The sequence below is a fragment of the Mchenga conophoros genome, linkage group LG22, assembly GCF_057382185.1.
Source record: "Mchenga conophoros isolate Kocher_MC1m ecotype Shallow Benthic linkage group LG22, M_conophoros_male_GT1.1, whole genome shotgun sequence".
NCBI lineage: Eukaryota > Metazoa > Chordata > Actinopteri > Cichliformes > Cichlidae > Mchenga > Mchenga conophoros.
The window spans coordinates 37,196,624-37,223,630 of record NC_140546.1 but is presented as its reverse complement, the minus strand read 5'-3'; the positions used below and the strand labels follow the sequence as shown (position 1 = coordinate 37,223,630).

The 27,007-nt window shown below is 41.9% G+C and overlaps 1 protein-coding gene across 7 annotated transcripts in view; it reads right to left on the bottom strand.

The window, feature by feature from the left end:
• Positions 1-27,007, bottom strand: part of thrb (thyroid hormone receptor beta) — a 112,293-nt gene that overhangs the window by 42,435 nt on the left and 42,851 nt on the right. The gene's annotated exons all lie outside the window — the stretch shown is intronic.

Below are 27,007 nucleotides of genomic sequence, written 5' to 3'. Positions count from 1 at the left end.
AAAGACGCCTACAGGAGAGAAGCTGGTCTGATGAGTGAGAGGAACACATTCAGTGCAGGGCAGTGGTGATCATCCCTCTCCAATGAAACACTAATCACTCGTAATCAGACTTACAGCTGATGTTGTGTCTGCAAACAGGAGTGTGTATGTGTGTTTTTCACATCTGCACTGGGAAACGTTGCTGCCACACTTTCATCTGACAGACAGTAATTGTTTTAATACTGCCGTCTATTCAAAACAACAGTGCACAGCCCTGATTAGTATGTAGTGTCTACAGATTTCATGCACATGCATTCATTCAGGTGCAGCTGAAACTGCAGCTCAGAGTCAGCTGCAGCTCTGTTGTGTTAGCTCACTGTTTGCTGCAATCACAGGTGACAACAATTTATTACAGCAAGTTATAAGGACAACTTTTTTTACCCAAGATGACAGCACACGCTGTTTTAGGCAGGTGTTATTTCTACAGTGTATACTGGCTTTACTTATGAAGGCTGTACAGTGTCTGTGTATGCACTTGTATTCATAAACAGTCTGAGAGGAAAGCAAAACAAAAACAGAGTCATGGGATGTACTGGGCGATATATCGAGTTTTTAAATATATTGATATATTTTTATACGAGATATAAGATCTGACAACATCGTTTATATCGATATAGTCTGTGTTACGTTATATTTATACTTGTGGAGTTGCAAGTTTGCCTCTCTTTCGTCCACTTTTGTCTCTGCGCAGCATTACTCTGCCTCGCCCATCGCTTCACCTGCAGGCAGCACAAGACGGACACGGCAGCTGTCAAAGAGGAGCTGCTCGGTAAAAAGAAAACATTTGGAGATTATTATTTTAATGCTGGTAGCGTTAATCTGGTTAAAATGACGTTAACGGCATAACTGCATTAACACGGCAAATCTCTGTTACCGCAGATCGCCCCGTGCGTGGGGATGGACAGCGAGCTGACTGCGCTAACCGCGCTAACAGTTAGCGTCTTTTAGTTTACATTTTGACTGCACAGTTGTGAGCTCTTTGTTACGCACAAAAACAACATAGTTTTATTTTATTTATGCAGCATTATTATTTAATAAATGCTGATAATTTATTTTTTTTCATGCACATCTGCGCTGTATGTTAATAAAAGTGCCTGTGTGACATCTGGGACACAGCTTTGACTAAGAACTCTGTTTGTTCTTGCTTTATGGCTTAAAAAAATATCGAGATATATATCGTAGATCGCCATCCAGCTAAAGAATATTGAGATATGAATTTTGGGCCATATTGCCCAGTCCTAGCTGCAGCCTTAGCGTACTTTCCACTTTTATATACACTCAGCAAGTAAAAGTCTTAGTCCTGCTTTAGGATCATACTTCTAAATTAAGGCTTGTGGAACAAATTTTTAAAACTTGCTTGCAGCAAACATTAAAAGCAGGAATGAAGTTGGTCCTGGAAACCTGTTGCTTGACGATTGCTCATTAGTTGGTTAATTAGGAGAGCACAGGGAGGGGACAACACACAGTGTGGGAGAGAGGACATCGTTTAATGTAGTCGTGGTGCGTTCAGTGCATCACGGGAAGACGGACGAAACATATAATGAATTGATCGTTCAGAGTCACCTGACCACAAGGGAAGCAGTCTGATTATTGGCATTATTAGCAGTACTGTTAGTAGTATGACAGCTGTTACAATTATGGATGTGTCTGTGGGAAGGCTGTGAATATAGATCTAATATATACCTGTTGGAGCTAGTGAAATGTAGGCCTCTGTCAGCCTGGCTGGAATAAATCAGAAACTCTGAGTACAGGCAGACGAACAATAGTTACGGTGAACAAAGCTAAGTGTAAAATGAATTACAGCCATGGCTGCGTCTTTGGCTGGATTCTGACACACGGCCACTGATCCATTGAAACAGTCTTATTGCAACTATAGGACAAAAACCAGCAGGTTCAATCATGCACACTTTATTGTTTTGCTCTGCGCTGCTGTTGAAACTGTTATTCTTTGTAAATGTGTAAATAGTGCTTTTGCTGATATTTGGTTACGTCAGCTGAAATAAGCAGACACGGCTTCTTTCTCACAGCCATACTGGGGAAAGTTTGCCAGTTATCTATGAAGCTCACATTGTTTTCTAGACACCACCCGACAGATAGCTGTAGACCTGCGGCTACACGTGTCGTCACTGGTCAAACTGGGCAGAGGATCTTCAGAGTCTGACATTGTTCTGGCACAGTCACACAGTGATGCTACTATTAATCTTAGTGGTCACTGATTGAAACAGGTGGTGTCATTATAATTCAAATTTTACTAATTTTACATTGATCCATTGCCAGTAGTTGGCCACAGGAATACTCTGGTCATTCAGTCTTTAGCGCCACATTTGTAAGGACACTGACGCCAGGATGTCTCTTGAGCTGTCGAGAAGGAGAAACCCATTTAAAGATGGCTCCTGGCGGTGCATCGAGGGCTTCGCCGTGCTGGCCACCCAGCTGGGTGCTGAGGAGGACCGAAAGACATCAACATTAGACTGTCTCTAAAGCTTCTACACCTGGGCTTGTCCAAGAATCAACACACAACTGTTCTTAATACTGATTGGTAGGTAGGTGTTCATTTTCTATGTTCATCTCAAAGATAACCTGCTGTGGAGAAGGTCAGGTCTGCAGTTGGAGTTACTGTCCTGTGTACATCTGTAAGAATGTAGAACTGCAGTTCAATCCAAAGCTACTTCACTAGGCTCCAAATCGTGCTTCAGACTTTGGCTCCCTACTGGATTTGTTCAGCTTTAATACAAACGTAGTGTTCATGACCTCAGCCTGGTGGAGCCTACAGCGTGTTTGGACTTCAGCTGTGCCTCATGTGACCTGTAGTCCTATTGGACTGGTTAATGTCAACAGTCTTTGTGGTGTAGTAAAAATAAAATCTACTTTATATATTGTGTGTATGAAATTGCTCTACTTTGTGAAACTTGAACGCAGCTACAGTTATAACGTCTGTGTACATATGGGCCCAGAGAATTCTGCTTCCAAAATATGTTCAACAAACAAGTGTTTTTGGACCGAGGGCCATCTGTTGTTAGTCAGAAGTGTGTGTTTGTGTGTCTTGGAGAAGAAACGCGAAAAGCAAAGACATGACAAGAAGGTGTGTGAGTGTGGCTGAGGGGGGGAACCCTAGACGATACACTCAGTTTCCATAGTGATCGGAGTTATATTTGAAAATGTGACGCACATTTCAACATCCACTTTCGCCTTTTGCTGTTAGTCATCTTCATGAGTTACATGTGTGAAAGGTTTACAGAGAAGAAAAGTGAGATAAGAATGACCTTCTCTCTGGGCCTGGAGAGAAAAGTCAACGAGGGCTTTGATGTGCTGAGCTGTAATGGTTGTAAATGGTTAAACATCTGGATGGGCACATCTGTTGATCCTGCATTCATATAGATTGCATTTATATTATGGCGCTTTTCTAGGCACCCAAAGCGCTTTACAATACCACTATTCATTCACTCTCACATTCACACACTGGTGAAGGCAGGTACAGTCGTAGCCACAGCTGCCCTGGAGCAGACTGACAGAAGCCAGGCTGCCATATCGCGCCATCGGCTCCTCTGGCCAACACCACTAGGCGGTAGGGTTGATCCCAAGTCGAAACATTATGCTTACAGCCTGATGAGTACTGAGTGCTCAGTTCCTTCACTATTAGCTCGCAGACTCCGGTACTGTGCGCTCTGACCTACTGTGCTTTACACAAGACCCAGGGATCTACACTGCAGTGTTTCTGAATGTCATGTTATGCAACATTACCACATTTTGGAAGAAACCAGTTTACAGACCAGAGACATACTGGACAAACAGGGCGCCTACACAACTTTTCTGAACCAACTTTGATCAGCGGTCCCCAACCTTTGTCGCTCCACAGACAGGTCAGTATTATCAGGCAGTATTTTCACGGACCGGAGTTTAAGGTGTGGCGGATAAATACGACAAAATAACAGATACAACAAAAACTGTGGTATTTTGTAAATATAACACTAAACGCAAATTCAGTGTGTAATTGTGTAACTTTATTAGCAGCGTCCTCCTGAAGTGCACCAACAACATTGAGAGTAACGTCCTCCTCGCTGCCCCTCAATGCTCTCTGGTCGCTATGGTAACACATTTCTTTCAAAATAAGACGCACAACTACAACACGGGAAAGACCCAGGGAACCGAGTTAACAATAAAAACCCTGAAAACCATCAATTTCACACCCGAGCCTCAGCTCTCACGGCCCGGGACCAAACGACTCACAGACCGGTACCGGGCCGTGGGCCGGGGGTTGGGGACCGCTGAATTAAATGACCTTTGAAATATTTTAAAGATAAAGGAAAAAAAGATGCGCTCAGTACAAACTCTAGAAGCAAAACTCATCGTTATATTCAACAGCTAAATAAAAGCCCCGAAAAGACTTTTTACAACAAGAAAAACTAACAAACAATAACAAAAGGAGTTGAAGGCGACTAAACTAGCTCTACATATTTAAACTGTGGTAACGGATGAAGAATGGGAACCACAGAGACGCAGTAATCTGATTAAGAATGAAGACACATAAACCTTATAGGAACTCTTTAAAAAACTCCTTCAAGGTGTCAAAACAGAAGAACGTAAGCTCAACGGTTCAGATAACTGAATGGACGGTGAGAGTGCCATGGGCCAATGAGAGACCCAATCAAACAGCGAGAACCACAGTGAGCTAGGCTGCTCAGAGTTAACTCTATCAAACCCTGAACAAACCAGCAAGTGAACATGCACCAACACTGACGGCACTAAAACCAGGTTCCTAATATTGTGGCAGCTCATAAGAGCGCAGCAATGTGCTAAAAGTCCAGACACTCCAGGAACAAACACAACATAGAGAGCAGCTCATCACCCCAGCCCTCAAACTTTCACAATCCCAGTTCGATGACATATCTGAATGGGATTGGACCGACTCACCGAGAGCCCGCAGCCTTCTTACACCGATGTCTACCAACATGTGATTGGTCCTACATTAAGTACTGAGAACACTGTAAACCTGGAGTTGGAGTCACTGTGATGTAAGAACTATGGTGTGACCAGTTTCTGCATTATGCTCTCGAAAAATAGGTTTCATATTTGCACATAGTGACATAATTATAATATCAAGAAGAGGCCAGTATCAGTCAGTACTATCAGCTACGCGTAATATTTACAGCTCCAGAGGAGACAGTGTGTGGATGGAGTGCACACACTAAGACATGGACATGCTAAAAATATATGCAGGCAAGCATGTCATGCATCTGTTTGCCTGCTGAAAGCCCCACGTTACACACATGCACTCACACACAGACGCCTCCCTTCGAGCTCGCTGCTGCCTTTGCCTCTGTGAGCGAGCGCGGGTCGCGTCAGGACAATTCCCCTGCATGCAGACTGTTTGCAGCAATAGCGTGTTTTTTTGCCCCATTTTTCAGCCTCGTGGACACTGTCTGAGGGGCCAGAATGGGGGAAAAAGGAGGGAAGAAAAGAGTCCTTTTCAAATTGATGACAGCAGTTGCCGCTAAGGGAAACTATTGAAAGGAATATATAAAGCAACATCGTAGCATCTACCCACCACACAATCCTCTCTTCCAACATCAAAGTGCACACCCATCTTGAGCTGACAGAGCTCCAGATCACTCCAGTGCAGGCTGGGTACGAGAGGACAACTAAGGACATAGGCAAGGGACTTTAAGGATACTGCAGTAAGCTGCTCACAATGGAGGGAGAAAGGAAGAAAAGAGCGAGAGAAAGCTGCAGAGGAAGGATGGGAGACGAGATGAGAGGGGGGGCAAGATACTGGATTAGTGAAGGACAGGGGATAAACTAAGCACAAATATATCATTTGGAATGAACTACTGCTTCTGCTACTCCCTAAATATGAACAATTACCTAGATTATTTCTACCATACCACTTAAAGGGCGGGCCAATCCTAATGAAACTTATGTCTTCACACACAGAGGAGCTCCACTGAGACGTATAAGCCACAGTTTGATGTGTATCTCCTTCAGCCTCGTGTCCACACCTGTTTTTCTCCATTTTGTGTCTTTTTTTTATCTGGCACCTAAAGACAGTTAAATGGTAAATGGCCTGTATTTGTATAGCGCTTTACACAACCAGTCACACACACATTCACACACACATTCACACACTGGTGATGGCAGCTACATTGTAGCCACAGCTGCCCACTGACAGAGGCGAGGCTGCCGGACACTGGCACCACCGGGCCCTCTGACCACCACCAGTAGGCAACGGGTGAAGTGTCTCGCCCAAGGACACAACGACCGAGACTGTCCGAGCCGGGGCTCGAACCGGCAACCTTCTGATTACGAGGCGAACTCTTGGGCCATGATCGGCCCCACTAGGTTAAAGTACCCAGTGTCAAACGATTCACCCCAAACACAGAGCAGGTCTCTTTAGACCAGACAGAACTACTATCCACACGGGAATACATGTATAAAATAATAAGAATGGATCAATTAATGAAAGACCAAAAAATGAATAATTAAATGCCAGATTTTACTTTGCACTGAATTTGATTAGTTTTATCTGTTTACATCGATTTCTGCATACAGTTTGATCTTATTACATGTAATAACGTCATAAGATGCCAAAGACACGCAGGTACCGTGGTGTAAAAAACAGGATCTGATGAACTGATTGTCCTACAGCTGCTGATCGTATCTTTTAAACGTTTAGCCTCTTTTACACAGTCTGAAGCGCTCCGTCGAACCTTGTTTACACTGTTTTACCCGGCAGTGTTGTTAACATTGACCTTGTGTGCCAGCTCGCTCTTCTCGGTCCTGCTGCTGGCCTTTAGCAGTCCAGCTCCACAGTGACGGTCGCAGCTCTGACACAGCAGCATATGCTGGATGTTGCTACGTGAGATGGAGGAGTTGTGCGCGCACTGACACAGAAGTGTGAATTATTTTTCTGTTGATTCAAAGGATGCATGTCTGCTGCTCAGTGCAGTGACAGTGTTAACAACGTTACCTTCGTATCATTACCATAAACAGCTAAGAATACAGTTCAGTCTGGTTGGGACAAATGGATCCAAATTTGCGTTTTGATGTTTTTTGGCTTGATCACAACCTGCAAGTGGGAAATGACATATCGTTTACCCACTGAACCAATTATTTGAACCTGTTTTCACTCAGCTAATCATGGGAGCTTTTCATTTAATGCTTCTTCAGCTGATCATGCCTCAGACACACCAGCCTAGAGAACGGTCAGCAATCTCCCGACAGCCCCTGCTGCAGGCGCCTGCTGTTTGCGTGGAAGTCGCCATTTACAATTTGTGCTAGTGTGTCCGCCGCAAACACGAGAAAGTTCGCCTTCAAAGTAAAAGGTGCACCTTTTATGTTTGGTTGCAGCCACTGGTTTCCAGTGGGTCACTGACCAGTCTCTAGGCCTGTGTGAGTGAGGCTTTAGCAAACTGTTTATTCACAGCGACTCCCAGCAAAGTCCAGCAAACACCACCAACTGGTTGGAGAATACAGCGTTTGTTCTGCTGTTTCCTGCCTGTCTGTAGGCCTGTGAGACTTGGAGCTTAAATTAAAATAAAAAAATGATAATAAAATACAAAAGTTACAATTTTCTTTTTTGATGTAAAAAAATAAAATGAGTATAAAAATAAGCAGTATAATATGTCCGTGTATCAGTTTCTATGTATTTATTTGACTTCTAACTGCACATTTAATAACATGTCTAAATAAACTGAATAAGGCTCTGCGCCCTGAAGTTGTTGCACTTGAAGCAGCGCCTAACTCAAGTACTTGTTAGCTTAAAAAAAAAGTACTTCAACACAAAGTAAAGAACTAGTTTATCACTGACAGCCAGGATTAGCTTTAACTACATCGATTTAAACAGAACGCAGGATTTAAACACACAGAGCTAATCTCCACAGCTATGTTTTTACATTGTTACTATAAAGACGAGATCGGTCACATAGCTCAGGATGTCCTCACCATCACCACACAGTCTTCCTTCCTTTTTGAGAGAAAAAATGAGACTGGATATACAGAGCAGCTGGACACGACGCACAGCTGCACAACGTGTCAACGATCCATTGGGTTGTATATAGAAGATCCACAGTTTTCACGAATGCAAAGCCCTGTTGTAGCACCAAGTAGTACTGTCAGCATGTACTCTGTGTTTCTTGTTTTGTTTAAGATAGCACACTGAAATAACACCCAAATTCAAAATTTGGGATAGAGAGCATTTTAGTGAATCACACAAGACTGATACTAAGATGTGAGTCAGTCAGGTTACTGGTATTTGTGCCATTATCTACCATTAAACCATCTGTTGGATCATTTGATGCAGCTGTTGAAAGAAAATCTGGCAGGTCTTTTGCATGTCTTCAGTTTGTACACAACATATTTCTCATCAGCATTACAAATCAGCTGTAATGTGTGTTCCTCCTGTTTTTGTCAGGTGCATCATTGTGATAATGTCTGTCACAGTATGTGTGTTCAAGCAGTACGATGGGTAACCAGCCTCATAGGTTTGACTGTAACAACCAAATTACATAAATACTACACAGTACTGATGTACTCTAAATGAATCAGTGTTAGGGCTGGGCGATATGACCCAAAATTCATATCTCGATATTTTTTAGCTGGATGGCGATATAAGATATATATCTCAATATTTTTTTAAAGTTTTAAGTTTTAAGTTAAGAACAAAAAGAGAGTTCTAGTCACACTGTGTCCCAGATGTCACACGGGCACTTTTATTTACATACAGCGTAGATGTACATGAAGAAATTACTCAAAAATAAATTATCAGCATTTATTAAATAATCATGGTCCATAAATAAAAGAAAACAATGTTGTTTTTGTGCATAACAAAAAGCTCACAATTGTGCAGTCAAAATGTAAACTAATAGACGCTGAGCGTAATAACAAAGAGACAGATTTCACAGCTGCACCACGTCTCTGAACAGGTCCTTATACACACAGTACGGTAATATTACGTTGAAGCACAGCACGTATCACTCCGCGAGGCTCCTCCTCGGTAGCCGTAATCCTCCGACATCAAGCGGTGCAGCTCCGTAGCTTAGCAAAGTCATATTAAAACATTTTTTGACAGATTGCTGAGCGCTGTGTACCACATAAAATCGGTTCGCGTCAGTAAGCACAACCAGAATTCATACATAAGGCGCGCTGTCGATTTTTGAGAAAAGGAAAGGATTTTAGGCCGTGCAGCTCCTCCGGGCTGCATGTCGTTAGCGCGGTTAGCTCGTTAGCGTGGTTAGCTCGCTAACACGTTGACACCGTCCAGCCCCACGCACGGGGCGATCCGCGGTAACTCGCTAACGGAGATTTTCCGCTTTCATCTTGTCATTGCCTGCAGGTGAAGCTATGGGGGAGGCGGAGTTCAGTGAAGGAGAGGCGAGGCCGAGTAACGTTGCGTAGAGACATAAGTGGACGAAAGAGAGGCAAACCTGCGGCTCCATAAGTATAATTATAACGTAACATAGACTATATCGATATAAACGATATTGTCACATCTTATATCTCGTATGAAAATATATCGATATTTTTCAAAAACTCGATATATCGCCCAGCCCTAATCAGTGTCACATTTCGGTAGCAGAGCACATCGAGCTTAGAAAAGGAATAAAAATGAGACCATGTGACCGTGTGTTAGAGAGCAACAAACACACCGGCTGGAGAACAAAAGCCGTACCGAGCGTGGTTACAAAAGTCGACACAGACAACGCTGTCTGCAACATTTGTGATGCAAAATGCAAAGCTGACCATGGCAAGACAATCAAACACAAAATACAGAGTGCAGTGTATTTGACAGCCTGTCTGCAATATTTAAGAAGAAGAAGATGAAACTTGTAGTGAGGCATTGTTTGCTCAGAAAGAAACACATTATATGAGAGGTTTGTCCAAACCCTCAGTATGTAACCATGACCGATAACAGTCCCACTCAAAGTATCATTTAATACTGTAACATGTACATACATACTGCCAACAATGATATCAACGTCACAGAACTGTGAGACGAAGGCTGGCGTGGTTTCTGAAACGGAAACAAAACGCTTCAGTTGAGAAATGTGTACCTACTGTGGAAGAAAGAAAATTGGATTCATTATTTCAGATCCATGGAAATATGGAAAAGGATACTGCTGCCTACCGGTACCAGATTCCAGGTACAGTTCAGAGACAAAAGTTACTCAGGAACATCTGCAACATGTTAGAATAATGTTTGAGTTGCACAATCATCCCAAACACTGGATTAGTCCAATGTGGTGGGAAGTAATGTTCAGTCTTCTTCTACACAGATTACAGGTCTATCCAGGGGAAACGCTGCGTCTGAGCTGCCGGGTTCATGTGGAACAAACATTTCTTCCCAGTAACAGAACATACTCGCTCTGCTCTAACTCGGTAAATTGTTGCTGATGGGAAACACATACTGGGTTATATGGTGGACCATCACGGACATGAACAGTCTGTGTTTGTTCATAAAATGACATCCTGTTGGCAGTTTATGCAGAATTATCAGTGCAAAGCAACCACAGGACCAAAAGCTAAAGCATAAATAACTGTGCAAGCATGTGACACCATTGCTCACAGTCACAGTTAGCTTACAACCAGCGTGAAGTCTGGGAATCTACCCAACACAAAAACACGAGGAGAGCATGTTTTTTTCATTATATGAACACAAGCACAATTTACATTAAAAAAACATTATTTCTGCTGATAAACAACAATAAAGTCCTCAAACAAACAAACAAACAAACAAAAACTTCTTCTGTTATTTGTGTGCAGAAAAAAACTGATTTGAAGAAAGGACCTTTGGACTCGAACTGCTGACCTTTTTTTAGTATTTTAGCTCCTTTCATTCTGTAATTGTTTCATGTAAGAGCAAAGTTGACCCAGTAATATCAGCTCAAAGTCTGTTCACAGAACATGCTGCACTTTGACCTACATTATAAAACACATGGGTAAGAAAAATAGGGCCCAAGGGCCAGAAATGCTCTGTGGAACATGTCTAAGCCGGGCCTGCGATCATACAAGGAAAACTAAACATTTATCAGAGTAGCAAGAAGGACGGCGCCTACCCAAGGCATCACCGGGCAAATGGCAAGACAGACCCCGGAAAGGTGGCCAATCTACTGCAGCGCTAACACAAAGACATGACACCTATGGCCAATCAGCAATGAACCAAAGGCCATGTATGATTTTGCACTGTAGAAATCTCTGCTGACCATTATGCTCTGCAACTTCTATTTGTTTTGGGGTTTTCTTTAATGTGAGACCTTTTGCTTCAACCAGCCGCAAAGAAAAATGTTGCCCACCCCTTCCCCATTCATCTAGAACAAGCATTCTGCTCTTTATCACACATGCAAAGAGTAGGAAGTGATCGAAACACTAAACTGAGACACCTATAGGAGAGCCCACACTTGTGTTGTGGTGTTGCCAGGTTCCCTGGAGAACACACTGGGCTGCAAAGACAGGACAGAATAGAAAAACGGTAAGCTAATAAGTAAGATGGGTGGCAACCTTCCCGTACCAAAGAGCTGGATAAACAAGCAGTTTTTTCATGGCGGTGGATGTTTGGTGTAACATTTCAGGCACCACAAATCCAACAGACACTCGTAAAAACAGAGAAAAAGAGTAAAACAAGTCTGTTTAAAAAAAGGTTCATGGGGAGAAGGCCGAGCTCAAACTAAAGTAAAGAACCTCTGCGAGTCATTCACAAAGTGTTGGTTTGACTTGTGTTCAAATAGTGCCAAAGCCTGCCTGACTGCAAGTAGGTCAGTAATGGTCAGCCTACGATTTTCTCCAAAGCTCCTCCTGATTGGGTAGTTTCCATGTCTCTGGGGCAGAAACCTGGATATCACACAAACACAACCCCTGCTTTTTCTAGGAGCCCTGACAGATTTTAGGAAGCACATGTGTACGCACACATTTAGCTATAACTCTCCACAACTTTACATGCATTTGGGGCACAACAGCTCCCACACACACCCAGACAAAACATTCAGTATCCAGTCTCATGACATACAAGTATGTGAAAGCGATGATGTCAGGATGAACTAATAGCTCTGATTCTGGATGTTAAACATTCGGCTTTAAACCCTGGAAGATCTGCATGTTGCTTTCAGGCTCAGAAAAACAGCTGTACAGTTAATGCTGTTCCTTCACGACTACATCAGATCTCTGTGCTCTTGTCTTCAGACAATCATTACAGTTACAAGAAAGACTTTGTCAGGGAGACATGAAGGAATGGACAGCTGCCACTAATCAGTCTTGCCCCAAGGTCAGGACAGACAGGACACAAACCAGTTCACTACACACACCTGTATACAAACGAGCATTTTATTCAACTTTGCCCTACTGTTCTAATGCTGTACAAATATTGTATATAGGTCAAGTTTAACTTTAATGCCAGTCAACATGAAATCTGTACTTTTGACCGACAGAAAACTGTCCTCACATTGATAACCTCCATGCCTGAGTCATAGATGTACTTAACGAATGTGGTATAACGAAGGAGGAGAAAGAAGAAAATATCCAAATGAAGTTAAAACAAGCTGTTTTGTTGTTGTCTTGTCCTGCATGCACTGGGCTATAACAGCTGCTCCTTCACCAAAGTGACTAAATGCCAATAAATGTGTTGCTGCTTCCTCTCCTGGCAGCCGATCGTGTGCTTGGATCCACTAAGACAAGTGTAAGTGCTTCTGACCTCGATTTGTCTCAAAGCAAACACTTCAATGGTCTTTACTGGCACAAAGCCTTACTAATCACCCCCTCTGTTTGTCAACTACCTTTAACAACCCATAGCTTCTTGGTACGAGTCATCAACTTTATCCCACTGTAGATACTACACCTTTGTACTTCAGCCTAGTTCTTAGAAATCTGTACCGGTACGTTAATTTTAAACCTGGAGCTGTTTTGTAGTTATTGACATGAAGATACAAGCCTTACAGGAGTCTCTGCTTCATTCTATAGTACGGCATTGACTAAGTTAGCTTTAGTTTTAGATTACAACACGTTGTTGGGTATGAAAACTGTTTAGGTTTAATTGTTTTATAATGAGCTGTATCGCTGTACAGAAGCTGGTTTGTGCTAAATTCAAAGTTGTCAGTTGACAAGGGTTAAAATCATGTATTTTGTGCTGTGGTGGTTGGTCCCACTGCCTTACAGCAAAACGGTCCTGGGTTCAAATCCTACAGTCGAGGGATAAGAATGATGACTCCAAAGTAGCCACAGGTGTGTTAGCCCTGCAACAGACGGGTAACCTTCCTCAGGTATACGCTGCCTCTCACCCAATGGAAGCTGGGACCTCGAATTAAAAAAGAAAACAGATGTTGTCTTAAATATGTTTTATGTAATTTTCAATATAGCCATAGCTCATGAAGCACAATGTTGAAATGAAAACGATAGTTGTTAATGTAAGTGCAGCAGCTACTCCAGCGTGTAGATATTTTCCCAGTAAGAGTAAAATTGACAGCTGGCGTTTGCATGTATTTAAAACAAAAAGAGAAAAATCATTTTTGTTACGATGCATTACGCTGAGTCAGGTCATAATGCAAACCTGTGCAAAGTATAACTTAGCATATATGAGAAACTATGAGATAATATGACACAAAACATGTGACAGTCATTCTTCAAGAGACAGAAACAGAGAGGTAAATGTTCTTGTTCTTATAAAGCACCTTTCTATCTAACCCAGTACTCAACGTGCTTCATACAACATGCCTGAATCACACGGGGACTTTTTCTACACTTAAACCTAACATTAAACACCATCATATTCAGCTTTACTTAGAAAGCTCCTCCCAGTGAAGACCTGAGCCTCTTCATCTCTGCCACCACCAGCTCGGCTTCCTGTCTTTTCGTTAAGTGCTTTTTGTTGATGGAATTATAGATACAGAGAGGGACTGTCAGTGCTGGCAACAGCTTCATTTTACAGCAGGGCAATGAGCCAAAACAGAGTGTGGGTGCAGTAAAAGCACAGTAGATCCCCATCAGTCACGGACCGGCCTCCCCACAGCCCAGACCGCGACATTACTGAAGCAGCATCAGCCCCATTTGCTCCTGGCCAGCAGATAATCTAGTGATTCCTCCATGATATAAATATTATACTCAGTTGAGTTTGAGTTAAGAGAAAACAGCCTTTTAGATCAACTCACTACAGCGACAATCCCAGTCTGATTAATCGATTTAGTCTAAGTAAGCGAGCTCATGCCTGCTGTGTGAGCCTTTAAAAAGGCCCCACGTATTCTTTAGATGCCACCAATGATGTGGATGATCCATGAAATGACTCCGATCTCTCTTTGGTGAAGTGTGCAGGTGATTTGTTCACTGAGATGGATGTACAGTCTCAGACCAAAGCACAATTTGAAGACGATCATTAATCTGAGCAGAAACAGACAAATAAAAAACAGTGCTAAAGATCCCGAGTGAGGGTTTCTTCACATGAATCTTTCAGTCTTCTTCCGCTTTAGGGGATGAGCAGATCACCTGCCAACCTTCTCCCATTCTGTCACACCAACCCTCTGCTTGTCGTCCTTCATCACATGCATGAACCTGTGCTTTGGGCTTACTATTTTACTCCTGCTGCCATTTCCGTCTTCAGCAGATCCACTTTCCCTCCTCTGCATGTCCAAACCAGTCCAACCTTGACTTTGTCTCCTCTGATGTACTCTTTTATTATTGTGTCCTTCCCAGTCACCGTCAACAAAGAGCCCAGCGTGTTTTCATACTTGGATCATGCTTCTCATACGATTTTGTTTGGACAGACTGAAAACAGATTCTGCATCTGGGATTTTTTCTGATAATGTAAAAATTTGGTGAAGTATGCTGGTGCTGTGGTAAGCAATGCTGCCTTACAACAAGAAGGTCCTGCGTTCAAATTCTGTGTGGAGTCTGCATGCATGTCCCCAAGACTCTCCCAGGGTACTCCAGCTTCCTCCCACAGTCCAAAGACATACAGTTAGTGGGGTTGGGGTAACTGGGAAATCTAATGTGCCAGTGGTTGTCTGTGTTTCCCTCTTAGCCATGTGACAGACTGGAGACCTGCTCAAGATGGGGTGAGATCTGTAGTGGGAACAGCATGAAGAGGTGGAGGTACACACTGGAAACTCAGTGGAAGTCAGATATAATATGTGTGCGAGTAAGAAGGAGACCAGTGGAAAGGTGAACATGTACAGAGCAGAGGCAGTGAAAGCAGATACATGGTGTCAACCATCGAAAGCAGGGCTGGGCAATCTCAGTCCACGAGGGCCGGTGTCCCTGCAGGTTTTAGATGTGTCCTCGAACCAACACAGCTGATTTAAATGGCTAAATTACCTCCTCAACATGTCCTGAAGTTCTCCAGAGGCCTGGTAACGACGAATCATGCGATTCAGGTGTGGTGACCCAAGGTGAGATATAAAACCTGCATGGCCCTCGTGGACTGAGATTGCCCACCCCTGATCTAAAGCATCTGAAATGGAAGAAGAGACTGTCGGCAGGGTGGAGTGGGTGGACATGAGTGTCAGGGGTGGCTTGTGACAGACAGGATAGTGAGACCTGCTGTGATGTATGGTTTGGAGACGCTGGCACTGATAAACAGGCAGGAGGCCAGTTTGACAGAAGATTTTCATTTGGAGTGAGCGGGATGGACAGGATTAGAAACGAGGATATCAGACAGACTGCTTGGAGACAAAGTTAGAGATCAGGCTGACTGATCTGAACATGTGAATGTGCAGCATGCAGAGAGTTGTATGTGACACTAAGACAGGAGAAAGGATACGGAAAGCTTCATATGGAGCTGCTGGGAGGAAAATTCATGGATGTAGTGAAAGAGGAAATGCAGAGGGCTGAGCTGGAAGCGTACGATCTGCTGTGGCAGCCCTAAAGGCACCAGCTGAAAGAAGACGAGAATTACTGAGAAATTTCTCCTCATTTGCTTCTTTTAGATAAAGAAAGAAAACTCGGTTCTTCTAATCTGTGTTAACAGAGATAACTGAAATGAATCTGATGATTTATTAAACACAAAATTAAATAATGACGTGTTCAAAATAGAGCTGGGCGATAGAACGATAACGATATGTATCGCGATATAACTTTTACTCGATAGAGAAATTTAACTATCGCGATAGACCTCGCCGCTCTTGTCCTCTTAAAAAAAAAAAAAAAAAAAAGGTCAGCCAATCCAAATTAAGTAGCGCAGAGCCGAACCAATCACAGTCGCAGCGTCACGTCGCGTGGCTTGTTACGTACAGCACAAGTGCCAAGCCGCACGTGTGTTTGTTTGGGAAGCAGCCAGCGGGTAATGGAGGAAATGAGTGTGCCGACTAGAAAAATCAACCGAGTGTGACCGAAGAGAAAACAGATGATGGTTCCAACGCCGGAGAGATTGTCGAACGGAAGAGCCATAGAAGTTCCGTAGTGTGAAGGTATTTCAGCTATTTCAAGTCTGACAAAAAACAGAGTAGCTGCACTGTAAATGTGCCGAAAGCAAGTCTGGAAATACAATAAACTGGTGCATGCGTCACACTGTGCGCCACGTTATTGTTTCGGTGAAATGAATTTCTACAATACTGTTAATTCTACTCTCTGCAGTGTTTAAATGCTGACATATACACACAGTTACTGTCCCTCCACACATACGACTCGGTTCTGCTTCTATGCCCCAGCTTTGTTTACTTTTTCCCACCGAGGCTTCTAGACTTCTGATTGGCCAACATTTCTGCACGGTTAGGAATCTAGCGCCACCTGCTGCTTTGGCATGTTCATAGCAGCGTTTTCCTTCATTTCTGCCTTTATGTGTGGACGGGATTATTTTTTAAAACGGAAACGGAAAATCTCCGTTTTCAAAAATACCCGTGTACGTGTGGATGTAGCCTCAGTCTCTGACTGGAAGCGCTAATTCATCATTCGGCTTTTGTCAGACTAAAGTAACTGTTAAAACTGTTTGAAAAGCTCAGCTATACAACAAGGAGAGATTGAGAATTTCCTTTTAGTTCTCAGTTTATTTGATATTGACAAAAGTTAGTCAGTTTTGTCTGTTCTTCTGTAAAACAAACTAAGATTTATTTTTAGAATTTATATTTTGTTTCTAAGTGGAATTGACAATTTAGTCTGTTTCGTTTGTTCTATTTTGAAACTTAAACGCTTTAGCGGCTGCCTTTTGTGTAGTTTGCAATATTTGCCTTTATTTATCTGAAAAAGTCACATGTTCCTTAAGTACATCTACCCTGTTGAACTTATTATGGGAAATAAATATTTAAATAAAAACAAGCTGCTGATTATTTCACATTTTACTTGTGAGCAACGGCACATTTAAATCTTACAAATATAGTTATTTGGCTTATATCGTGATAGATATCGTTATCGCCTGAAATGAAAAAAACATATCGTGATATGAAAAAATCTTATCGCCCAGCTCTAGTTCAAAACAATAGGATAGTAGTTCTTTATTCTATTGTATATAGTATTTTATTCTTGTTGTATAGTACGTTATTCTATTATGTCTTTTCTTAACTTTTACTGCTTTTAAAATTGTACTTTCTGCCGTGACCTGAACATTTCCCACCCGTGAGACTAATAATAATAATCTTATCTTAATAAAAGCCTCCATACTTTTATTATCCTAAAATATATAACAACAGAAAAGATACCTTTCTTTCATTAATTCTGAATAAAATGTAAATATACTGAAATGGACATTACAAGCAAAAGTTAAACAGTTACATTTTTAACTTGCCACAGGTTTTGGGGATGATCACACAGGAATTAACGATATTAAAGAAGTGGTTTGATATAAATAAATTATCATTGAATCTCGATAAAACCAAATTTATGTTGTTTGGAAACCAAAAGAAAAACATCAAAGTAGAAATATGTGTTGACAATGTATATTTAGAAAGAGTAAATGAAATAAAATTTCTTGGGGTGATCATTGACCACAAGCTCTGTTGGAAGCCACACATTACTTATGTTTGGGGGAAATTGGCGCGGGGCATTGCCGTCCTGGGGAAAGCAAAGCACATGTTGGATCAGAAAGCACTGCACATTTTATACTGTGCTTTACTACTGCCATATATGAGCTACTGTGTAGAGGTCTGGGGAAACACATACAAAAGTAACACACAAACAATAACTATAATACAGAAAAGGGCCATTAGATTAATAAATAATGTAGGGTACAGGGACCATACAAATGCACTCTTTGTCAAAATGCAAGCTATTAAATTCCAAGACTTGGTGAAGCTTAAAACAGCGTAAATAATGTATAAAGTAAAAAAATAAATTGCTTCCAAAAGAAATCTGTAAATTATTCATAGAAAGAGAAGGTGGGTATAACTTAAGAGGGAAGTGGAATTTAAAAATACAAAGTGCTAGAACAACTTTAAGAACTATGTCAATCTCAATTGCAGGAGTTAAATTATGGAACAGTCTAACAGAAGAAATAAAAGACAGTCAAAACATAAAACAGTTTAAAGTAAAATATAAAAACCTAATTTTAAATAAGTATAAGAATGAAGAAAACGGGGTTAACCCAGGACGGTAATGTTGCTGGTAATGGTGTTGCGGTTCTTTTTTGGTTTTTTTGGTTTTGGTTTGTTTGTTTTTCCATAACTTGTGTATCTGCAAATATACACATTCTGTATTTATCATATGAAAGAAACTATACTGTGGAGGGGCTTGCTAATTTCTTGTTTTTGATTGATGTATGTTTTGTTTTGTTTTGCTTTATTTTTGTTGCATATGTTGTTTGTTTAATTTAAGACAAAAAAAACAATTAAATGAATGAGAGGTAAAACTTAAGGGGGCAGGGACAAATAAGTAAATACTTCTACCTACTCCTTTTCAAACAAATAATGGAATAATAGTTTGTAATGATTGTGAAGGCACGTGTTTGAAATAAAAATGAACTGAACTGAACTTGAAGCCACTAAAAGAAGTATAAATGAAGTGAAATAGTCATCATCATCATCATCATCATCATCTGTGTGGATCCATAAGTGGAGCTGATAACACATTTGTCTAAAGTGTAAATCATCCCCGGCTCAGGCGTGAAGCAGATCCTGTAACAGTCGTGTCAGGAACGCTACCCGACCTTATAATCCACCAATCGACTCTTTCACGGTGTTTTTTTAACTCTACTGGAACAATCAAAGTGATTTATACAACTGCATTCACCCATTCATCCTTTTTCTAAGTGCTTTCTAACATTCACACACTGACAGATGTATCGGAGGAACTTGGAGTTAGTATCGTATCCAAGCATATTTCCCACACTGACTGAACCCCCAACCTGCCAGGGTGTAGATTACCTGCTCTGCTCCACCCTCTAAAGTGGTGACTCTGGAATAAGACATTTTAAGTGACCACATTAAAGTGGATTTAAATGGGAATAACTAGGAAACCTGCTCCAGATCACCTGAGGGAGCTACCTGGACAACAGCTGATGGTCATTCCTTGGACAGCACAGGCATTACATGGTTTTTCAAATCGATCCTCTTTACTGAAAGCTGAATGAACTTCCTTAACATCTGTATCTCCAAACAACAACGTCACAACTATTGTGATTAGAAGAACCTTTGCGTTCCTCTTACAGTCATTGACCTCACCAATCCCGTTTGATCAGAAGCCATAACAGACCGACTGTTTCCTGTGTGGGTGTGGTCTGTGCTCTCCTCCAGGCTGAGGTACCACCCTTCAATGCAGCTGACTCCTCTCAGCACTGAGGCCTGGGAGCACTTAAGGTCAGAGAGAGTGGAGCACTTCAGTCCTTACAGTATGCTGCAGGTTTATGGCTGCTCTGTGGTGAAGAGCGTGTTACACTAACTACATCCTTCTTTAGAAGCTTTTTGAAGCGTTTCTCTTTGCTTTTGAAAACACAAACAGGCTGAAGGTGTGTTTGTTTCCTAAAACAGTGGGTTTTGATTTTGCTCCGATTCAGCCTCCTCGTGTCCTCGACACTCGTTGTTACTTCCCGTATCCCCTGGACATCCATTCTGGAGAATGTAACAAAGACATATTGAGTCATATTGCTGGATCTGTGGCTAATTAAGGCAGCGTATGGACTGCAGAGACTGAGAAGAAATCAGTTCTGACCTGAGAAACCACACAGAAAGAGGGGGTGGAGATGGTGCCAGGGCAGAGCCAGCCTCCAATTAAGACCAAAATAGAAAAACAAACATTGAAATCAATGGGCTCTAATGTGTTATTAGAAGGCAAAAAGCTGCTTCTGCCACCAGCCTGAAGGCTGATACAACATGTGTGTGCTTTGATTGTGATCTGCGATCCCAGCATTTGGAAAATAGCTTCACAATATGTTTCTCAGCCTTGTTTTTTTAATCCAGTACTTCCTTCATTCTCTGAGCCTCTCGATCGCCTCCTTTTCTCCCTTCCTGCACATAGTTTGGCAGGCGCTTTGCTATTTTCCCTCTCCTGCTCCAAGGACTGTATCCACATCAAATTCTGCTTTTGTTTTTACATCAATGGACCAAAACAATTTTTTTAAACTAAGAAAACAAACAAATAAACACCTAAGATATTTTTTCTCACTCGTAAAATTATTAAAATGTCAAATTTCAGCATTAAAAAACAAAACAAAACAAAACCTGGCTTCAACTCAATTTAACTGTATTTATACAGCCCCAAATAAAAGCATTGTGTCAAGCAACTTTATATTGTAAGGAACAGACCCTACAAGCAAGCACTTTGGCGACAGTGGGAAGGAAAAACTCCCTTTTAACAGGAAGAAACCTCCAGCAGAACCAGGCTCAGGGAGGGGCGGGGCCATCTGCTGTGATTGGTTGGAGGTGAGGGGAAGAAGAGAGGACAAGAAACATGCTGTGGAAGAGAGACAGAGATTAATAATAACTAATGATCAAATGCAAAGTAGTGTATAAACACAAACAGTGAATGATAAGACGTCAGAGAAGAAGAAACAGCCAGTGCATGATGGGAAACCCGCAGCAGCGTAGGCCTATTGCACCATAGCTAAGGGAGGATTCAGGGTCACCAGGAATGGTTTGATTACAGGACAGCTTCTCAAGTCTTAATGAATGTACAGTTTTCTGTAATTAGGCAAATATTTTATAAGAAATGTCGAGCCTTGTATAGACGTTAAATATTTCCGTGAACAGATACAGATGAGCTATTTTAAATAAGGAATACAAATTGTGTCATGAAAAAATAAGCCCCTGTGAACAGGTGGGAAACAAGTCTGAATCCATGCTCATTGTCCACTCTGGACCCATCCAGCACAGAAAGTCAAAAACAAAGAATCTCTAAAATACATTTAATCCCATGTAGAGCTGGGCGATATATCGAGTTTTTAAAAAATATCGATATATTTTTATACGAGATATAAGATGTGACAATATCGTTTATATCGATATAGTCTATGTTAGGTTACAATTATACTTGTGGAGCCGCAAGTTTGCCTCTCTTTCGTCCACTTTCGTCTTTACACAACGTTACTCGGCCTCGCCTCTCCTTCACTGAACACAGCTCCCCCTCCTCCCCCATCGCTTCACCTGCAGGCAACGACAAGATGGACACGGCAAATCTCCGTTAACGAGTTACTGGACGGCGTCAACGTGTTAGCTAGCTAACCACGCTAACGAGCTAACCACGCTAACGCCATGCAGCCCAGAGGTGCTGCACGGACTAAAATCCTTTCATTCTCTCAAAAGTTGACAGCGCGCCTTATGTATGAATTCTGGTTGTGCTTGATGGCCGCGAACCGACTTTTTGTGGAACACGGCGCTCAGCAGTTTGTGGGGATAGGTTAATTGGATAATCCAAATTGTCACTAGGTGTGAATGTGAGTGTGAATGGTTGTCTGTCCCTGTGTGTTAGCCCTGCGACAGACTGGCGACCTGTCCAGGGTGTACCCCGCCTCTCGCCCTATGACAGCTGGGATTGGCTCCAGCACCCCCCGCGACCCTGAAAAGGATAAGCGGTAGCGAATGGATGGATGGACGGACGGCGCTCAGCAATCTGTCAAAAAATGTTTTAGTACGACTTTGGTAAGCTACGGAGCTGCACCGCTTGATGGTCGGAGCAAATAATTTATTTTTGAGTAAATTTTATGTACATCTGCTCTATGTTAATAAAAGTGCCTGTGTGACATCTGGGACACAGCTTTGACTAAGAACTCTCTTTTTGTTCTTACTTTATGGCTTTAAAAAAATATCGAGATATATATCTTATATCGCCATCCAGCTAAAAAATATCGAGATATGAATTTTGGGTCATATCGCCCAGCCCTAATCCCATGTCAGGCCTTCATTCTCTGTAGATCATCTCCAACATCATAACTATGAAAGATATTTGTTTGTTTCACTCTGTGCTCGAACAAATCCTCCACAGTCTGGACGCGATGCTCAGGTCAGCTATCATCGCCATTGCTGTGCACAGCCAGACCTGCTCTGTCTGTAATCACTCTGCAAGAGGAGATTCCAGAAGACAGACACCTGTCCAGTGGAGCTGGAGAGGGCTCTGCAAAGTCCTTAACTCATCAGTAGGACTGGTATCTTCTCTTTTGTGCCAGAAGGAACAGAATGATCGCTACCAGAGTCGTATTAAAGGACGTTGAGCAGGCCATTCGTGTGACTGTTTCATTCAATTCATGCAATTTTACGAAAATGAGGGCCAGCAAACACTGGAGAAAATGTTAAAAATGTCACCTTTAGATTGTATAAAAAGCACATTAGTTCTAACCCTACTCGTAGCATTGAGCTTCACTGCTTTTTGTAGCAGCAGCTGAACTGCACAGTGAGAGTTCTTCTGGATGTTAAGCAGGTTTGAAGTTTGCAGAGCCATAGCAAGTACATATAATATGTGTCAGCCATATACCATTTACTGTTATAAACAACCTCTTCTGCTGTGGCATACATTGGATGTCGTCTCTCAACATGAAATGCTTTAAACAATCAAATTAGTTTGAGCTTCTTTCAGGTCTAAATCCATTTCGCCTTCTGTGCCGGCACTTGAGAGTGAACAATGCATCCCATCCTCCAGAAGATGGCAGTAATACTACTACTGCACTGAAACCTTAAACCCAAAGTGAAACTACAGCCATTAAAAGTTCTGAAAAATAAGCAAAATGAAATTCAGTGCAAACCATCAGAGAGAGCTAGCATATCACCATAAACCATCACACAGACATGCCCGAAACACCTGACCTAGGAGGCCCATCCTAGTCGAACACACAAGCTGCCTCAGCAGGCTTCTGATGTAGAGAAGAGCAGCAGCGCTTCCCTGAGTCCCTCCCAAATAACCGAGCTCCTCACCGAAATGCTTTGGAGGTCACCTGCTTGCATCAGCCGTCTGATTCTGTTGCTACACAGGATTGTTGGAGTCAGGTGAGCGTAGGAACCATTAAATCTGTCAAATTCCAACTGCCTTCTTTTCTCATGAATAAGAACCTGAGATAATGTCCTCTATTTAGAGCACCAAGTAATTCCAATGCAGAGTGGGAGGAACAACTCAACGTCTTTCCAAAGAATAGTTTGTAACCATCTTAATAATTCCACGTCATAGAGATTCACGTCAGTTTTATCCTTTTGAAATCACATATCCTCGTAAAATTAGGATGCTTAAATTACCAAACGATGGAAACCACCAAAGAGAACTCCCCTCAAATATGTTCCTGACAGAGGTTGTGCATGAATTTTCTTTGGGTTTTGAAACAAGTTTTGACCATCCAAGCGAAAGTCATATTATTCTTAAAATCAATTCCTTTTTCCAACCCATATCCTCTTGGAAGTGACTACAACCACTCTGGCAAGATGTAACTCACTCAAGGCATCTTGGAGCCCCGACAAAAATGCTGGTTTTAACCACAACACCCAGTTTTGGAAATCTGGAGCACATCATAAAAGTAATAACACCAACTGCAACAAGTAGGACAAACGGGGTCTTTTTTAGTCAGTGTCGATATTCAGTGTTTTCACATTACTTGTTTAACCTGAAAGCTTTGTGTCACTCTTTCAATTCTGTGTGTGTGTGTGTGTGTGTGTGTGTGTGTGTGTGTGTGTGTGTGTGTGTGTGTGTGTGTGTGTGTGTGTGGCCAAACTAGGGCAGTGAGTCCAGCTGAAGCCTCATGCACAGCTGCAAGTCTAGAAGAGGCCTTTGTGTTGTGCTACATTCACGGCCCCTGAAGGAACAATAAAACTGTAAGTCGCTACATAAGACAGGGTGGTATAGCAGAGTAATGAGCACATTTTGAATATCTAAAGCCAAGTGTAAGGTCTTCACTGCTGTCTTCCCTGATAAATATCCCCATTATCTCATTCTACATTAGTGCTGGGTCACATTACTGCATCCCCCGGACTCCCAGCCAGGGAAGCTGCTCACACTCACACCATCAACATCAGCTAAGATAAGTTAGGTTTACTGGTAGTGTGTGAGCTCGTTTGTTAGTTGAGGAAATTTGACCGTGGCCAATCTTTTCTTGCCAACAGGCTGCCAACAGTAATTCACATTTGTATTCTGGTCTGGTGCCAATTTGTTTTCATCTTCCTTCATGAAAAACAACAGTTTGATCACTTAAAAGGGAGTGAGTTGCAAACATAAGCAATTTTCGCTCTAATCTTTGTCAGCAGTCAGTTTGCTCAGCTGTATAGAGTGCATCTGCACAAAAAGGTGAAATTAGGCTAACAAGTAGACCTTGACTGATTAACTTTCTTTAATGAAATGGAAAATATGGAGGGAAGAAAGTTAAATGCAGGCTATAAAACCCATCCCAAAGGCTCATCTCGATGAACACTGCAACACAAATGAACATTGGAATTATTTATCAGTTTGACCTTAAAAACTCTGTGTTGCTCACCATGGTGACAGCAAACTACAAAGAAACTAAAGAGGTTTCTCCATATCTTCACTCAACTACCTGGAGTTTTAGACAGTGTATCTCAGAAATGCTGTGCAAATGTAAATAAAAACACAAAGCAGTAATTTGCAAATATTGAATCCATATATGAATCTCACAGAAAGCACAGACAATGTATTTCATGTAAAATGTTGGCTGATTTTCAATGTGACGCAGCAACATGTCTCAAAAGTTTGGACAGGGCTACAAAGGCTGGAAAATGAAGTATTTCTAAAAATACACATCTACAAGAACATTTAGATGTGGGTAAGGGTATTAAAATGACTGAGTACAGAACGTGTATCTTAGAGAGGCAAACTACTTCAGACGCAGATTAGCAGAGATTTAGCAATATGCAAAAACTCCCAAAATCTTGGAACAATTTCAGATTAAAATACATCAAATGAAACTGCAAATATTTGGGATCTACAACAATATCACAAGAACCCAAGAATCCAGAGGAATCTGTGTGCACAGTGGACAAGGCCAACATTCAATACTGGATGCCCATGATTGGGTCCTGCGCTAAAAAAAGAGAGGAAAAAAAGCATTATTCTGGAATGAAAAGGCAAAGATGTTTTTCTTCTGTTCGGTCAAAGGTCAAAGGTCAAAGGAACTAAAATCCGATTTGGGTAAGACATGGACGCTGCGTCCCGCAGGCTAAACGGGAGGCTTGTTATCGGCACTCATTTCAAAAGCCTGCATGTTGGCTGGTATGAGGTGCATCATCAATGATGACAAGTATACACAGGTTTCAAAGCAAAATATGCTCCCATCAGATTACATCTTTTTCAGGGAAACCTTGCTTATGTCAGCAAAACAATGCTAAACCACATTTATTACAACAGCATGGCCTCATAGTGGACGAGTCATGGTGCTGGAATGGACTGCCTGAAGCCCGGACCAAGGGTGGAAATTAAAAATTGATGCAACACAACACAGCCTGTTTTCTCCAGGACCGCAATTCCTTGAATGATGCATTTCACCTCTTTGTGGCCTTTAGATGATCCCCGGTCTTTGATGACCTCTAATTTAGAGTATTTTGTGCCTACAGTAAAGCTATCAGTCTTGCTGCTGGAAGTCGTGTATCTCACGGTTGTCACCTCTTTTCCATTTTTTCATTTTAAAACTGCCGTTTAACGTAAAACCTCTTGAGAAGAGTGTTTGTTTCTGCCGCCTGCTCAACTCCACAAATGCAACGCCACATTACTAAAGTTACTGCTTCCTTTTAAAGCCCCTTTTCCGTTAGTACCTGCTCGGATCGAAGCTGCGTGGTTGTCGCCATAGCAACGCACCCAAGCGTCCCGTGACGCAGTTAGTAAGCGACACAAACGCTACAAAAAAGATGGACGTCGAGGCGACGACATACCTGCTGCTCAGTCTGTGGCTTTGCGTGCATTGTTTTTTGCAACCATGTCCCTCGCTGCCCAGTTTCAAAACTGGCGGTTTAAATTTTCGTGAAAGAGACGCGCTCACGACTCATCGACTGACGCTACTGACGTCACATTTTAGTACCTGCTCGGATCACATGACGGCGTTTAGAGCAGACTAGCAGCAACTCAGGCACATTGCTGCCCCCAGCAGGTCAGGAGCCACGGTGGTTTGTGCATTGTTCAAATTTAGCCAGTGGTGGCTGCTAATTTCCACCCCTGGTCCAGATTGTTCACATATTGAAAACATTTGGAGTATCATGAAAGAAAATTATGACCAAGAGCACCCAGGACTGTTGAGAAATCCATCTCTAACCTGGGACAATTCCTAACTGTTTATAGGGGATAAATCCCCAAACCCACCTGAGATACGACAAAGTTTATTCCCTCTAAAGTGTTCATGGACCCCATTTGGTGAGATGAAGGTTCAAGTACTCTGAAAATTCTGCTTAATTAGATTAGATTAGATTAGATAGAACTTTATTAATCCCTCGGGTGGGTTCCTCTGGGAAATTCGATTTCCAAAAAAGCACAGCACCGACAGAAGTTACAGAGTTACAGAATATTATATATATATATACACACACACACACACATACACATATATAAATACAGAGACAATATAAATAAAATATACGAAGGGGATAAATAGAATAAATAGGAATAAAAAATAAAAATACAAGTGAATTGCACATTTCAAGTATTGAGTCTATTGCACTGTTGA